Genomic DNA, 14,279 nt, shown 5'->3' on the forward strand with positions numbered 1-14,279 from the left:
CACCAAAAATTTTCCTGGCTCCTGGGGACGTGAGGATTTGGCGCTATACAAGCCCGCGCTGGAATCAAGTAGCCGAGCCTCTCTCACCGGTTCCGCCCACACCACCAGCACGCACAGATCGAGGCGTGCAGTGCGGGCCCAGCACTATAAAAAGAGCAATACAACACGCTTTAATCGTAACCGAGTGTGGGGTCCAGTGTGACCCTTGGGCTACCACCTCGTCCTCCGACGCGGAACCTCCACGGCTACCAGGGGACGACAAATGGGGCCCTATTAGAGTAACGCTCACGGCCCCACATATTTCGTATAGAGAGCGCAAGCTGTAAGGCGTACACGCTGATCTTTTGTAAAAAGCACCAGTGGGTGCGATGTAAACAAACTACAAACAGAACTGTACATAAGATTGTAAATACATTGTATATAGACAATAATTCTTCGTGTTCATTTTTAAGCCGCATTCACTATCCACACGTCACACAATACCTACAAAATTTATAAAATAAACTGATTATTTTAAATTATTTAATGTAACATATATATATATATATATATATATATATATATATATATATATATATATTTTAAGGTTAAGTATAAGGTTAAGGTTAAGTATATATATATATATACTTATGTAGCTAACACTTGTTAGCGTTAGTGAGTAGCGGCCGACGGGCTTCTGAATTGCCGTTGGCAGGACTCCGCGGGAAACAACAAGACGGGTTACTTGAACCAATTAATAATAATTTTTGCAAGTTTCCGTGAATCGCGTCCACACGTAGAGGCCTCGGCAGCGACCGAAACCGGGAAAGAAATCTCGCGATCTCGTTGCGGCGGGCGACCGTACGAGTAAATTTTCTTGTGTTGCGGGGTCCCGCGAAAACACGCCGCGTGCACGGAAGGCGCGTGGCCGGCACCACAACAGTCAAAGCTGACGCGAGAATTATGGAAAAACGAGATCTAACAAGTCTTTACCCCGGACAGTCTTGTAAGTCTTTGCCTCGTGACAAGGATCCGCAATCATCCTATCGGGCCCGAGTGTCCGTTCTACGTAGCCGGGAATCGTCTGAACCCGCGACTGTCTCCCCGGGAAGCGGAGGGCTTTACAAAATAACAATTCCGCAATGCGGGTGAAAGATCTCACCGAATAAACGCCTCCTGGGCCTCGAGTAGTCCTCGCTCTCGTGGTATCGTTCGCTATCGCTTAGTCTGTCGCTTTCGGTCTATCGCTTGCGCTTGCTCTCACTATCGCCTTTCGTCCATCTGGTTACGTGTCCACACGGAACAAAGCGAGAAAGGCGCGAAGTTTCCGCACGAAGATCGGTGCTGCCCGATGATTCTCAGAAACTAACGTGTATAAAATGTGAAGCCTATCCGCTACGTGGCGCCAGTGGTCTCAGATTGCAGACCACAGTATTGTAGCCGGCGGCGAAGGGTAGCAATAAATTCACTATATAATGTACTCTTAGCTTCTTTATTAGGCCTGTTCTCCGATCCTATCTCGACCGCTGTTACTTGCCGACTCCTCGAGACGAGCGTTGCGCTCAGCTAGCAGACGTTACATTTTAAGAGGGACTCGTGCTGCTCTCGTGTGTTCACTTACATGAACTAATCGGGCTTGCCACCTTTATACGTGAAACTCGCAGGCGGCCAACTGAAATCTAGTCGCCTAGCGACCTAGCCCTTACAGCTCGGCCAGCCTGACTGCACGGCGACTCGCAAGTGATATGGCCGCCGGGAAGTCGGACAGCCATATGGCGCGTGCTATAATGTGGCTGTAATACAGGTAAGTCTTTTCTGATTAATATAATTAACGCCCGCTGGCTCGCTCTTATGCTAGTTTAACACTTTGCCAAAATTTCGTTCGCGGTGCTCCCACACCTACACCTTCGACTCGCTTGTCGTTGGCGTCGCATAACGCCGTCTCGCTTAATTAACTTAACAAATGCTTGCCCATTGCAATGAAGTCCACATACAAGAAAGTAGATATATATATATACACAACGCAGGTTAACAATTAATTTGGAGAAGAAATAATTGGTAAATGGCCTGCAATGGCCAACGCGTGCGGTACCACGTATACAAAAAATAGAAATCCCGCTAAATAATCAAAGTAATTAACATAATGTGCGCATGATTCGCAAACTAAAATATCATTAAATCGCACGGTTTTCCTGCCGATACCTCGCAGGCCGACTAGTACATACCTATGTCTAGTCTTTATCGAAACTAAATTACAGTGACTTTTACCCGTTAATGTAGAAATGCCATGGTTCTAAGGCCCTTTATACTTTTTCAAATGGTTTGAGCTTATCGGCGCTTAGAATTGTATTATACACTTTGCCGTGGAGCTCCATACCGGGCACTTCTGTCACCACGTATCTCCCGTTATTCAGTACTTTTGAAATTACATACGGACCCTTATAATGAGACTTTAGCTTCCGAGATTGACCCGGACGATTCTGAATGTCCCTTACAAGTACTAATTGTTGCTCACGGTACAATGTGGGTTTTTTGTGTGACGAGTCGTAGTAAACTTTGTTGTACGCTCTGATTCTTTCAGTGGCCTCGACAGCCAAATCGCGCGCCTTTTCCCGCTCATCCCTGATTTGACGATCAATGCCGGCTAGCCTGTCCACGAGTTCCTTAATATCCCGGTCGGCATGATTGCGTTGATCATACCCTAATAGAAGTTTACTCGGGGTATTGTTTAATGACGCGTGCTTGGTGTTGTTTATTACATACTGCACCAAGGGTACGCTTTCGTGCCACGACGTCTCGCTGCCCGCCGCCTTTGTCAACGACGTCTTACTGAATCGGTTCACGCGCTCAACAATGCCGTTTGCCCACGGCGACGCTACGGCTACTCTACGCACCGCTATCCTGCGTTTTTCGGTAAAGTTTACGAACTCGTTCGCAGTAAAAGCTGTTCCGCGATCCGTAACCAAAGCTTTAGGCGTACCGAATATGTCAAATAATAATTTTAATTGTGCTATAGTTTCCTTGGCCGTGGTGGAACGAGTGGTCATCAGCCACGTATACCGGGTGAACGCCTCGACTACTACGAGGATATGCCGAAATCCTCCTGACTCAGGCAAGGGACCGAAATGATCTACATGTACAATTTCGAATGGTGAGTATGGCCCTTTGACTAAATTCAATTCTCCTTCTCTTGCGTGCCCTGAAGCATTGGCCGTTAAACAAACAATGCAATTATCTAAGTATCGCTTAACTTGCTTCCTCATGTTAGGAAACCAATACGTGTTTTTTATGCCTTCTAGCGTCTTGTCAAAACCGCAGTGGGCCATCTCATCATGGTAAATTCGACATACGGGGTTCACCATCGCTTCTGGTACGTAAAATCTCGCCCTATCTTCGCCTGTCTTATACACTAATCCTTCGATTAACTTAAATTTATCGCTTTCTGCTTTTTCTAGATTCTGGGCAAGCTCCTGAATGTTCGGATCCTGAAGCTGCCTAAAAATTAACTCTGCTTCCAGAGGCAAGGCATCTACTAAAGCCACCTGCCTGCTGAGAGCATCGACATGCGTCATCTGTCGACCTGGACGGTGAGTCAGTTTAAATCTATAGTTCTGTAGCGCGAGAGTCCATCTGGCTATACGAGGGTTTAAATTTGCTTTAGTTACTGCGTGCACTAGTGCGTTGCAATCTGTAACTACGGTAAAATCGAGCCCATATAAATATATGTGAAACCTTTCCATTGCTCGTACCACGGCTAGCATTTCAAGTTCAAAACTATGATACTTGTTTTCAGATTGATTCGTTGCCTGACTAAAATAGGCAATGGGAGCCCACCCTTGGCCCGGCTGTCGCTGCACGAGGACTGCAGCAAGCCCTTGGCCACTGGCATCAGTGTGTAACTGGGTTTCTAATTCTGGATCATAGATCCTCTACACAGGGTACGATTTTAGTTCTCTTTTGAGTGTTTCAAAGGCTTGACTACAAGATTGGTCAAACTTGAATTTTGAATTCTTTTTTAGTAGATTATAAAAAGGTTTGGCCTTTACAGCGAAGTTCTGGATAAACTTCCTGAAGTAACTGGCCAGACCTAAGAACCTCTGGACCTCGTGCACAGAGCTAGGCCTAGGAAATCTGTCGATGGCTTCCGTATGCCGAGGACTTAGAGTCATGCCTTTCTCATTTAGTATGTATCCAAGGTACTGTACCTCTTTCTTTAGAAACTAACATTTCTTTAGATTTAATTCAAAACGATACTTTTTTAATAAGGTTAAGGCCTCTTTAAGTGACTCCAAATTCTCTTCCACAGATTTCGAGGCGATCATAATGTCATCGATATAAACGCTGGCTTTATCCTGATGGATTAACGGTTGCAGCACGTGAACTAGGCGCTTTTGAAATTCCGCCGGACTCTCGCAAAAACCAAAAGGTAAGCGTTTGAACTCGAACTGCCCGTCGGGCGTCGCGAACGCAAAATACTTTGTATCTGCCGGGTTTACTTTAATCTGATGAAAGCCATCTTTCATATCTAACACCGTGTAAATCTTTTTGTTTCCTAGGGAGGACAGACAGTCTTCTATTCTCGGAAACGGGTACTTTTGCTTAGCCACTCGGCTGTTCAGAGGCCGGAGATCTACGCAAAGACGTACGGCCCCGTTCCGTTTCTGCACCGGCACGACCCGGGCACAATACGGTGAGTTACTCGGCTGTATTATATCGCGTTCTAACAAATCGTCTATTATTTTACGAATTTCTAGTCTCTATATATGTGCAAATTTTCGCGGCGAGTACGCATACGTTGAATAGTCTTTTAGGTTTATTCTAACGTTATAATTATTATCCACGTACGGAATTTCAGCTGCCTCTATTTCTCGCACCAATGTTTTCATTTTTTCGTCTATTTCAGGACCGAAGTCGGTGTGTATATTTTCGACGGAACTTTCCGACGCTGTTGCTACCTCGCATACATCAAATTTCGGCAACAACAGTGTTTCTCCTTGGCTAGCCCAAGAATTCGGTATGTAAACCAACTTTACTTTGTTTGCTTCTAGGAAGTCACGTCCTATTAGCATGTCTAGCTTAAACTTGTTATTTTCCAGTATATAAGGTTCAAATTGAAATTCTAAATTGGGCCATTGTTCCAATATAATGAGAGTTTTTATTTTTCCGTAGGTTTTTATGGGCGTAGCGTTAAGCGCTTGAAACTGGCTTTCCGACGCATCGGGTTTTGAGCCATTACAAGACTCGCCCCAAACGTTCTCCCGAATGAAAGATACCGGGCTGCCCGTGTCTACTAATGCCCGTAAATTACAATTATTTTTATACAACTTAATTATTTTAACTGGCCGCTCGCTTACGCTTAGACTAACGCCGCTTTCCGCAACCGCCGCAATAACTTCATTCTCTGGTGCTTCAGGTAGATCCTCTTCTACGGCTGCGACGCGGGCTGCATTCCGCTGCTCGGTGCCGCTGTCTTTGAGCTGCAATGCTGGGCACTCCGGCCTCCGGTGTCCCGGCGCCTTGCAATGGAAACATCAAATATCCTGATTCCTGGCTGGAATACTCGGCCGCTCCGCTTTCTCGTACCGAGGCCGTTCGGTACGTCCACTCTCGGCCCTCGAACCGGGATCCTTAGATTTAAACAAGTTTTTATTAGTATACGATTGTCTTTTAGGTGCTTCACTCGACGCGGCCGTGATTCTACGCATCTCTTCCAAGAACTCCTCTACCGTCTCTACTTTGATCGTGGCGGCCGTCGCCCGGAGGGACGCCTTTCCTATTCCGCCCACTAGCAAATTAATTGAATCGCGCACAGGTAAATTTAGTCTTTTAATTAACGCGAGCTTATTTATCGCGTACGCGTGGAAAGTTTCTCGCGCATAGTTCCACCGGCGAGCTTCAATCTTTTGCATTTGTTGATAGAACGGCGTGCGGTTCTCAAAGATGCGCACCAAGGCCTCCTTCAGCACCTGCCACGATTGCAGTACTAGGCCCGTCTGGAATTCGTACCAGGTTTTCGCTTCCCTGACGAATTTGCTGGATGCCGCCAGCAAAACTGCTCCCGGCGCAACCCGATGAATTTGCGCTATCTGGTCGACGCGTTCGACCCACGCCAAGACGTTTTCATCCTCAGCGCCTCCAAAAGTAGGTATTTGTTGCGCTATAATTCTTACTGAGTTAAACGGCGTGTACGTTACCTCAGAATATGAATTATTTCCGTTGCTTACGACTTCCACAGGAATTTCTGCCTGCTGCTCCTCTAGCTGCTCTGCTACGTGCTTCTCCAGCTGCTCTTCTGCGTGCTCGGCCGGTTCGCTGTAAATCGGCACCGATACCGCGCCAGGTTGCTGCAGCAGCTGCCTCACTTGGTCCAGCAAAAGCTGGTTCTGTTGCCGGATCTGTTCCGAGAAGACGGCGATGAAATCCGCCACCGGGCGCTGGACCTGCATCCGATGCCTTTGCCCCGCGGGGGGTGCGGACTTCGTTGACCGAGCCGTCGTCTCCTCCTCTTCGTCGCAGGACTGCTCCGCTCCGCTGGGTCCCTCACCGGCGTCCTGGTCCCTCAGGTACTTAAGCATAGCTTCCTTATATGCCTCCTTATTTCCGGTAACAATCAGCTCACGCTTCTTCGCTTCTTTTTTCAGAGCTTCTACAGTCATGCCTTGCAGGCGTGATCGCTCCGTTTCCTTATCGAAGTCGGTCATCGTTTAACCGCTTCGTCCCTGTCAAGGACTCTCTGCAACTCCGGATCAGGTTGCTGATACACGCAGGAAGCTGCCTACTGCGTGGCCTGCTTCTCTGCTGCCTATACTTCCGTATACCCGTATAGGTAGCACGTGTTACTTGGACTTGCTCCGATTTTTTGCGTCTTCTGCTCCTTGCGTCTTCTGCTCCTCTTTGAGGATGACGGAAGAAAACCTTCGGTAATCCCACTTCTGAGATTATTTCTGTAGCCGGCGGCGAAGGGTAGCAATAAATTCACTATATAATGTACTCTTAGCTTCTTTATTGGGCCTGTTCTCCGATCCTACCTCGACCGCTGTTACTTGCCGACTCCTCGAGACGAGCGTTGCGCTCGGCTAGCAGACGTTACATTTTAAGAGGGACTCGTGCTGCTCTCGTGTGTTCACTTACATGAACTAATCGGGCTTGCCACCTTTATACGTGAAACTCGCAGGCGGCCAACTGAAATCTAGTCGCCTAGCGACCTAGCCCTTACAGTATTGTAAAAGATTTACCACTAGCAGCGCTGTGGCGGGTCGCTTTAGCGCCGTCTGGTAGAAACCGCCAAAGCTCTTAGAGCTGATGTATATAAATAAACGCACGTGGGCAGCACGATCGCTCAACGGGCAGCCGGCTTCGAACGGCCGTCGGCTCGGGGAGTCGTTCAGTAACGCGCAGAGGAAACGGATCGGAGATAGGACCAATAAAGTGAGACCTGACACACTTATAAAAGTTTCCTTTATTCATCCTGAGCGGCTTCCAGGGGAATCTCACTAGAAAAGAGAACTTCTTCTTACAGTATACTGTAGCATATTTGGGGAAAAAGAGCGGCACTGGTGTTCGCTCTGCGCGCGAACACATAGTTGGTCTGAGAACAGTAAATCATGTAGATGGCAGCTCGCTCGACTCGACTAAGAGTATTCATAGATGGCGACCAAGGCGCTAGATTTAAAAGCGGGCGAACGCAGAACGGAGGACGAGTCGTCTGTAAAACTGCTAGAAGTGAATGGAAATAGAAGAACACGATATACCCGGACTAGATTCTTTATTCACCTATCGACCAGACCATTACAGATCATCAGAAGTGGGATTGAAGGCCAAGTCCTTCAAAGAGACCAGTGAAGATAGCCGTCGGAGTTAGCCCAACTGTCTATAAAAAATCGGAGTAAGTCCAATTGATAGCCGTCGGAGTCAGCGCAGCTATCAAATAAATAAATTCGGAGTTAGACCAAAAGTAATTTAATTCGGAGCTGGAGCATAGTTAAAATGAGTCGGAGTAAGACCATAGAAACTGAGTTAATTCTATAATAGTTTAAACTTACCGTGCAAGAAATTTGCATTAGTCTTTCGAGACAGAATATAAAAGGAGTAGGCCACGCAGTCGGCAATCTCCAGTAAAGAATACGTCAGCTAGACGAATCCCATCAAAGTTAACGATTACGATGGACGACGTGGATGAGACCATGGAAAGAGAGCGCCTAACGGGCATGACGGTCGAGGCTCTAAAAAAGAAGCAAAAAATACCAATTAATTGTTACGGGTAATAAAGAGGCAATTGTGGAGACAATCATGGCTTACCTTCTGCGACGGGATCCAGGCGAAGGTACTAGTGGAGCGGGACCGGTGGAAGAAGAGGAGGACACGGTAAAATCCACGAAATCGGCCCCGACGGGAAGGACCAGGACTGGAGGAGGTGCGGCCGGATCAGCGCAGAGTTTGATGACGGCTTTTATGGAAGAAATGAAGCAGCAGAACCAACGGATGATGGAACGGCAAAATCAACTGATGATGGAGCAATTTACCCGGCTGATCACTCAATGGCGACCGACGGAGGGTCCTCAGGGCAGCAGTCCGATGGAAAGTGTGCAGAACGTCGAACGAATGGACAACCCGCAGGCGGCGCCGACGGAGGAGAGAATCGCTTCATCTGGAATCGAAAGAATAAGGTCAGACGTTGATTACTTTACCGATAACGAATCTGCACCAGTAAATTCAGTAAGGCTAATAGCCCAGCAAATTCCTCAATTCGGTGGCACAGAGGATGAAAACGTTAATTGCTGGATAGAGCGGGTGGACCAAATTGCTGAAATCCATCGCGTATCTTCCGGGACGGTTCTGCTTGCGGCCTCCAGTAAGCTCGTTAAAGACGCAAAAACTTGGTACGAGTTTCAAACCGGGCCAGTGATCCGATCTTGGACGGCTCTACGGGAAGCGTTGCTGTGCGTGTTCGAGAATCGAGTTCCATTCTACCTGCAGATGCAAAAAGTTGAGGCCCGACGTTGGGCGTTTAGCAAAGAAACTTTTCAGGCGTATGCCATCAATAAACTCTCATTAATGAAGCCTCTAAAATTACCTGTGCGCGACGCGATAAATCTGATAGTCTGAGGAATAGGCAAGGCCTCTCTCCGAGCAACGGCAGCCACAATAAAAGCCGAGTCGATTGAATACTTTCTGGAGGAGATGCGTAGAATCACCTCCGCATCGTGTGAGTACGCTAAAAAGAATGCAAACATTAATCACAAATCGTTTTAATCTAAGGACTCGAGTATTAGGTACGATTCTACAAGAAACGGGTACAGACCGACTGAGCAAAAACCAGCCACCAGAGAGACGGAAATGACGTGCTTTCATTGCCGAGAGCTGGGACATCGGAGACCGGAGTGTCCGAAGCTGCGGCGCAACGATGGGATTCACGATCGACGACAACCGGTCAGCGTGGCAGCCGTCGCTGCAGAACATCAGGACCAGGAAGAGGACATCACAGTGATGGCGGTTGCAGAGCGAGATTTTAATTTAAGTATTAACGAGCGTGCTATAAAGATAATCAAATGTAATGATAAAACATGTAATCTAAAGGTATTAGTAGACACCGGTAGTCCAGTGTCATTTATACGAGAAGATATTTGGCGGGATAATTGTAAATCAGACGAAATGAAAAAATCGGAAGTACGGTTCCAAGCAATAAACGGCATGCCCATTGAAATATATGGAAAATACATAGCGGTAATTAAATTTGAACGATGGCCCGAAAATAGTTTTAACGGCGAGTTTCTTATACTGAAAAATAACAAGTTTTGTAGCGAAATAATACTAGGACGCGACTTTCTAAACCGAAATAAAATAACATTTACATACACACCTTGTTCAGAGGTAGACGAGGCAGAAAAATTATTATGGCCTCAGTTTAATGTTTGCGAAGTAACGTCGGTTATAGAAACAGTGTTGGAACAATGCCAGACGGACGTCGGGTCTGAAAATAAAAATAAGCTGAAAGACTTAATAACAGAAATTGAAAACATAGATATACCGGAGGAAAAGGACGACTATTATGTTAGGGTGAACTTAAAAGATAACTCTGTTTACGCGTACACGCCGCGAAAGTTCGCATATACACAACGTATAGAAATTCAAAAAATAATAGATGACCTCCTAGATAAAGATATAATTAAAACAAGTAACTCACCGTATTGCGCGCGGGTAGTACCGGTCCAAAAGAAAAACGGCTCCAACCGTCTTTGCGTGGATCTTCGTCCCCTCAATAATAGAGTCGCGAAACAAAAATATCCTTTTCCGCACGTCGAGGATTGCTTGTCAACTCTGGGAAATAAAAAAATATTCACGGTCTTAGACATGCGTGACGGGTTCCACCAGATTCGGGTGCATCCGGACGATACCAAGTATTTCTCATTTGCAACGCCTGATGAGCAGTATGAGTACAAGCGGCTCCCATTCGGTTTCTGTGAGAGCCCGGCCGAGTTTCAGAAACGGTTAGTACAAATCCTGCAGCCGTTAATTAGGCAGGACAAAGCGATAGTATATATAGACGATATTATGATAGCGTCAAATACCGTAGATGAGAACTTAAAATCGCTCAGAGCCACATTACTTCTTTTAAAGAAATATAGATTAGAATTAAACTATAGCAAATGTCAATTTCTAAAGAAAAGGGTACAATACCTTGGCTATGTGTGGTCAGTGACGAGGGAATAACTCTGAGATCTCGTCATACGGAAGCAGTTGATAGATTTCCTAAGCCAAAATCGGTACATAAGGTTCAGAGGTTACTCGGGTTGGCCAGCTATTTTAGGAAATTTATAAAAAACTTTGCAGTCAAAGCCAGGCCTTTATATAATCTGCTTAAAAAAAAAGTAGAGTTTAGATTTGATGGAGAATGTATGGAATCATTTGAAACTTTAAAAAAAGAACTTAAGTCGAACCCGGTCTTGAGGATTTATAATCCAAACCTGGAAACGCAACTGCATACGGATGCAAGCGCGCAGGGTCTTGCTGCTGTTTTGCTGCAAAAACAGACAGACGTTGGTTGGGCACCGGTGGCCTATTTTAGTCAATCAACCAGCGAAACTGAAACAAAATATCATAGTTTCGAGCTTGAGATGCTCGCAATAGTAAGGGCAGTAGAGAGATTCCATATATACTTACACGGTTTGAACTTTACGATTGTAACAGACTGCAACGCGTTGGTTTATGCAGTTAACAAGGACAATCTCAACCCTAGAATCGCTCGTTGGACCCTGGCATTACAGAACTATCATTTTAAAGTAACCCACCGTCCGGGAAAACAGATGTCTCACGTGGATGCACTAAGTAGGCAAGTAGCGTTGGTGGACTCCCTGCCGTTGGAGGCGGAATTGGTACATCGTCAGCTTCGCGATCCCACCGTGAAAGAGTTAGCGCAGAGTCTAGAAAAGAAGCCACACGACAAATTTAGTCTGATAGAGGGTCTAGTATACAAAAAAGGGGAAGACAGGGATCGGTTTTATATTCCGGAAGGCATGATTAATCCATTAATTAAGGTATACCACGATGAAATGGCTCATTGCGGGGCCGATAAAACAATAGAGGGGATATATAAAACATATTGGTTTCCCGGATTAAGGAAAAAAGTAAGAGATTATATTGAGAATTGTGTAACTTGTCTGGCGGCGAATACCTCATCCCATGCACACGAGGGAGAATTAAATATAAGTGAAAAACCGCGATTACCTTTCGAAATCTTGCATATGGATCACTTCGGGCCGTTGCCAGAGTCAAACGGGTGTCGACACATATTAGTTGTCGTGGACGCCTTTACGCGATATACATGGTTAATGCCGACACGTTCTATGACAGCAAAAGAAACTATAGAGAAATTGAAATCTCTAATTAACATTTTTGGTACACCGAACCTGATCGTAACCGACCGCGGTACCGCATTCACCGCGAAGGAATTTACAACCTTTTTAGAACATTTACACATTAAACAGCGACAGGTTGCGGTAGCGTCACCGTGGGCAAATGGTTTGGCAGAGCGCACAAACAGATTTGTTAAATCTTCGTTAACGAAAGCCGCGACAAGCGAAACAACGTGGTGTGAAGTGCTTCCACAGATACAATATGTAATAAATAACACAAGAAACGCATCGCTTAAAAACACTCCTAGTCGGCTATTATTAGGATATGACCAACGAAACCATTCAGATTTTAAAATCACGGCATTGGTCGACGACTTGTTAGGCATAGATCACCAAATAGAACTAGAAAGGAATAAAGCGCGAGACTCAGCCGCTGTGGCAACAGAAAAAATACGCAATTACAACAAAATATATTATTATAGTTTACATAAAAAACCGACATTATATAGCGCGGGGCAATCGATCTTTGTAAAAGACACACAAAATCTCCCGGGGCAATCACGCAAACTTAAGTCAAATTATAGGGGACCATATGTAGTGGCAAAGGTATTGAACAATAATCGGTATGTAGTAACAGACGTGCCGGAATTTAATATTACAAGTAGACCATATAATGCGATATTGTCAGCGGATAAATTGAAACCGGCGAAATAAATGTAGACAAACGAATATCCTTCCAAGTAATCTACGTATTACAAACAGTTTAGTGTGAATGAAAGCATTTGATAATTAGAAAATTAAGTTAAAATAGTACGATAACGAAAGTAGTTTTAAGTTGACTGCGACAATTGTATAAATGTAACGATAAGTCAGTATGGGATTGAAATTCAAGTCTCTTCTTCCAAGAGAAATGATACAATGCAAAAGGGTCTGTATCCCGATTCCGATTCAGATTATAATGGGAACATTATATTAGGTTCCGGTTTTAATTCTATCGAATATTAAGCGGATTTCCGATTCTTATTTTGATTAAGTAATGTAAGTTGCTTCCGATTTGATTAGGTCGAGTATTGGACACATATTCCAATTAGTAATAGAATTATAACGAGCGCCTCAAGATTGTAGCACAAATTATAATTGTGTTAAGTACGAAGAGTGTATCTCTGAATCCAAATAATGTAAATTAAATATTGTTAATGGTGAAACGGGCTATATTGAGCGAAATAAATGTAACACCCGCGAGACGCGGGCGAGGTCAGGAGGGCCGAGCTGTAGTATATTTGGGGAAAAGGAGCGGCACTGGTGTTCGCTCTGCGCGCGAACACATAGTTGGTCTGAGAACAGTAAATCATGTAGATGGCAGCTCGCTCGACTCGACTAAGAGTATTTATAGATGGCGACCAAGGCGCTAGATTTAAAAGCGGGCGAACGCAGAACGGAGGACGAGTCGTCTGTAAAACTGCTAGAAGTGAATGGAAATAAAAGAACACGATATACCCGGACCAGTTTCTTTATTCACCTATCGACCAGACCATTACAATACTAAGAGACAGTAGGGACAATAAGCGAAAATTTATGAGCCGCGCAGTTTCGCTCGCGCATCTACGAGCGGCCATGTTTTTGGCCGCACCAATAGCGTTGACTGTAAATTAATTTGAAATTGCTTTAATTTCAATACAGTTTAATAAAGTATTTGTTATGTTTTAAAAGAGTTAACAACCCTGAACTCATAGTAAAACAAAAGAAAAGAAATATATTTATTTAATAAAGGCAGTTGACATGAGGTGTAACTATGAGACGGACCAAGATTCTAGTAATTGATGGTCCCTAAAGCTCGGTGTACATACACGATGCAAGAAATTGAACAAAGTTTTAACATTAAGCTCAACACTAGCTTAAAAAGTAGTGTACATACACTAGCTTTATAAGCTAGTATTGGGCTTAGTGCTGTAACTTTGTTTAATTTCTTACAACGTGTACACTCGTGATCAGAATGATTGCAACACATAAAGTTGCAACATAACTTTTAGAAACAGAAAATGCGAACCGCTACATTCGTTTACGTGCAATATAATTGTAAACAAATCCACCTCTCCAATGTGCAATATGCAAAATTAAAATAAAAACATTGTTTAATTTCTCGGGGCCCACGTACTATTTATACGGCATTTGCTGCCTAAAGACTTCAATTTCTCGAGGCCCACAAAATTATTCATACGGCATTTGCCGCCCAAAAACATGGCGCCGAGTCATGTGACCAGAAATATTTGGCTGAAAAAGATCAAAGGTACCGACGCTCACTGTCCCTACTGTCTCTTAGTATACTGTGTTGCAGACGGGCATCATACGCACACTAAGCACAATGCCGTGTCCGTGTGCGCCCGCAGCGCCTGCAACGCCTCGGCCAGCGTTTATTTTGAAAGTGGCCTAACTCCATTTTTTAATTTT

The 14,279-nt window shown here is 44.8% G+C and overlaps 2 long non-coding RNA genes across 7 annotated transcripts; one reads left to right on the forward strand and one right to left on the reverse strand.

Annotated features, from left to right (window-relative positions):
• Positions 1 to 2,800: 2,800 nt before the first annotated feature.
• LOC139108931 (uncharacterized) lies at positions 2,801 to 5,635 on the forward strand. Of its 4 annotated transcripts, XR_011546751.1 has the most exons (10): positions 2,801 to 2,892; positions 2,996 to 3,130; positions 3,279 to 3,349; positions 3,435 to 3,566; positions 3,773 to 3,917; positions 3,999 to 4,175; positions 4,286 to 4,405; positions 4,536 to 4,669; positions 4,883 to 4,993; positions 5,149 to 5,635. It is a non-coding gene; the product is annotated as an uncharacterized lncRNA (long non-coding RNA). The 4 variants fall into 4 exon arrangements; XR_011546750.1 differs by lacking the exon at positions 5,149 to 5,635 and having other exon boundaries at positions 4,883 to 5,135; XR_011546748.1 differs by lacking the exons at positions 4,883 to 4,993; positions 5,149 to 5,635 and having other exon boundaries at positions 4,536 to 4,871.
• Positions 5,636 to 7,496: 1,861 nt separating this feature from the next.
• Positions 7,497 to 12,581, reverse strand: LOC139108952 (uncharacterized). Of its 3 annotated transcripts, none has more exons than XR_011546755.1 (11): positions 11,704 to 12,581; positions 11,140 to 11,399; positions 10,944 to 11,061; positions 10,657 to 10,728; positions 10,374 to 10,584; positions 10,163 to 10,296; positions 9,839 to 9,949; positions 9,053 to 9,511; positions 8,278 to 8,949; positions 8,022 to 8,201; positions 7,497 to 7,899 (listed from the first exon to the last, which is right to left on the reverse strand). It is a non-coding gene; the product is annotated as an uncharacterized lncRNA (long non-coding RNA). The 3 variants fall into 3 exon arrangements; XR_011546754.1 differs by having other exon boundaries at positions 10,374 to 10,587; XR_011546753.1 differs by lacking the exon at positions 10,374 to 10,584 and having other exon boundaries at positions 11,704 to 12,580.
• Positions 12,582 to 14,279: the final 1,698 nt, after the last annotated feature.

Source organism: Cardiocondyla obscurior, linkage group LG16, assembly GCF_019399895.1.
Source record: "Cardiocondyla obscurior isolate alpha-2009 linkage group LG16, Cobs3.1, whole genome shotgun sequence".
Taxonomy (NCBI): domain Eukaryota; kingdom Metazoa; phylum Arthropoda; class Insecta; order Hymenoptera; family Formicidae; genus Cardiocondyla; species Cardiocondyla obscurior.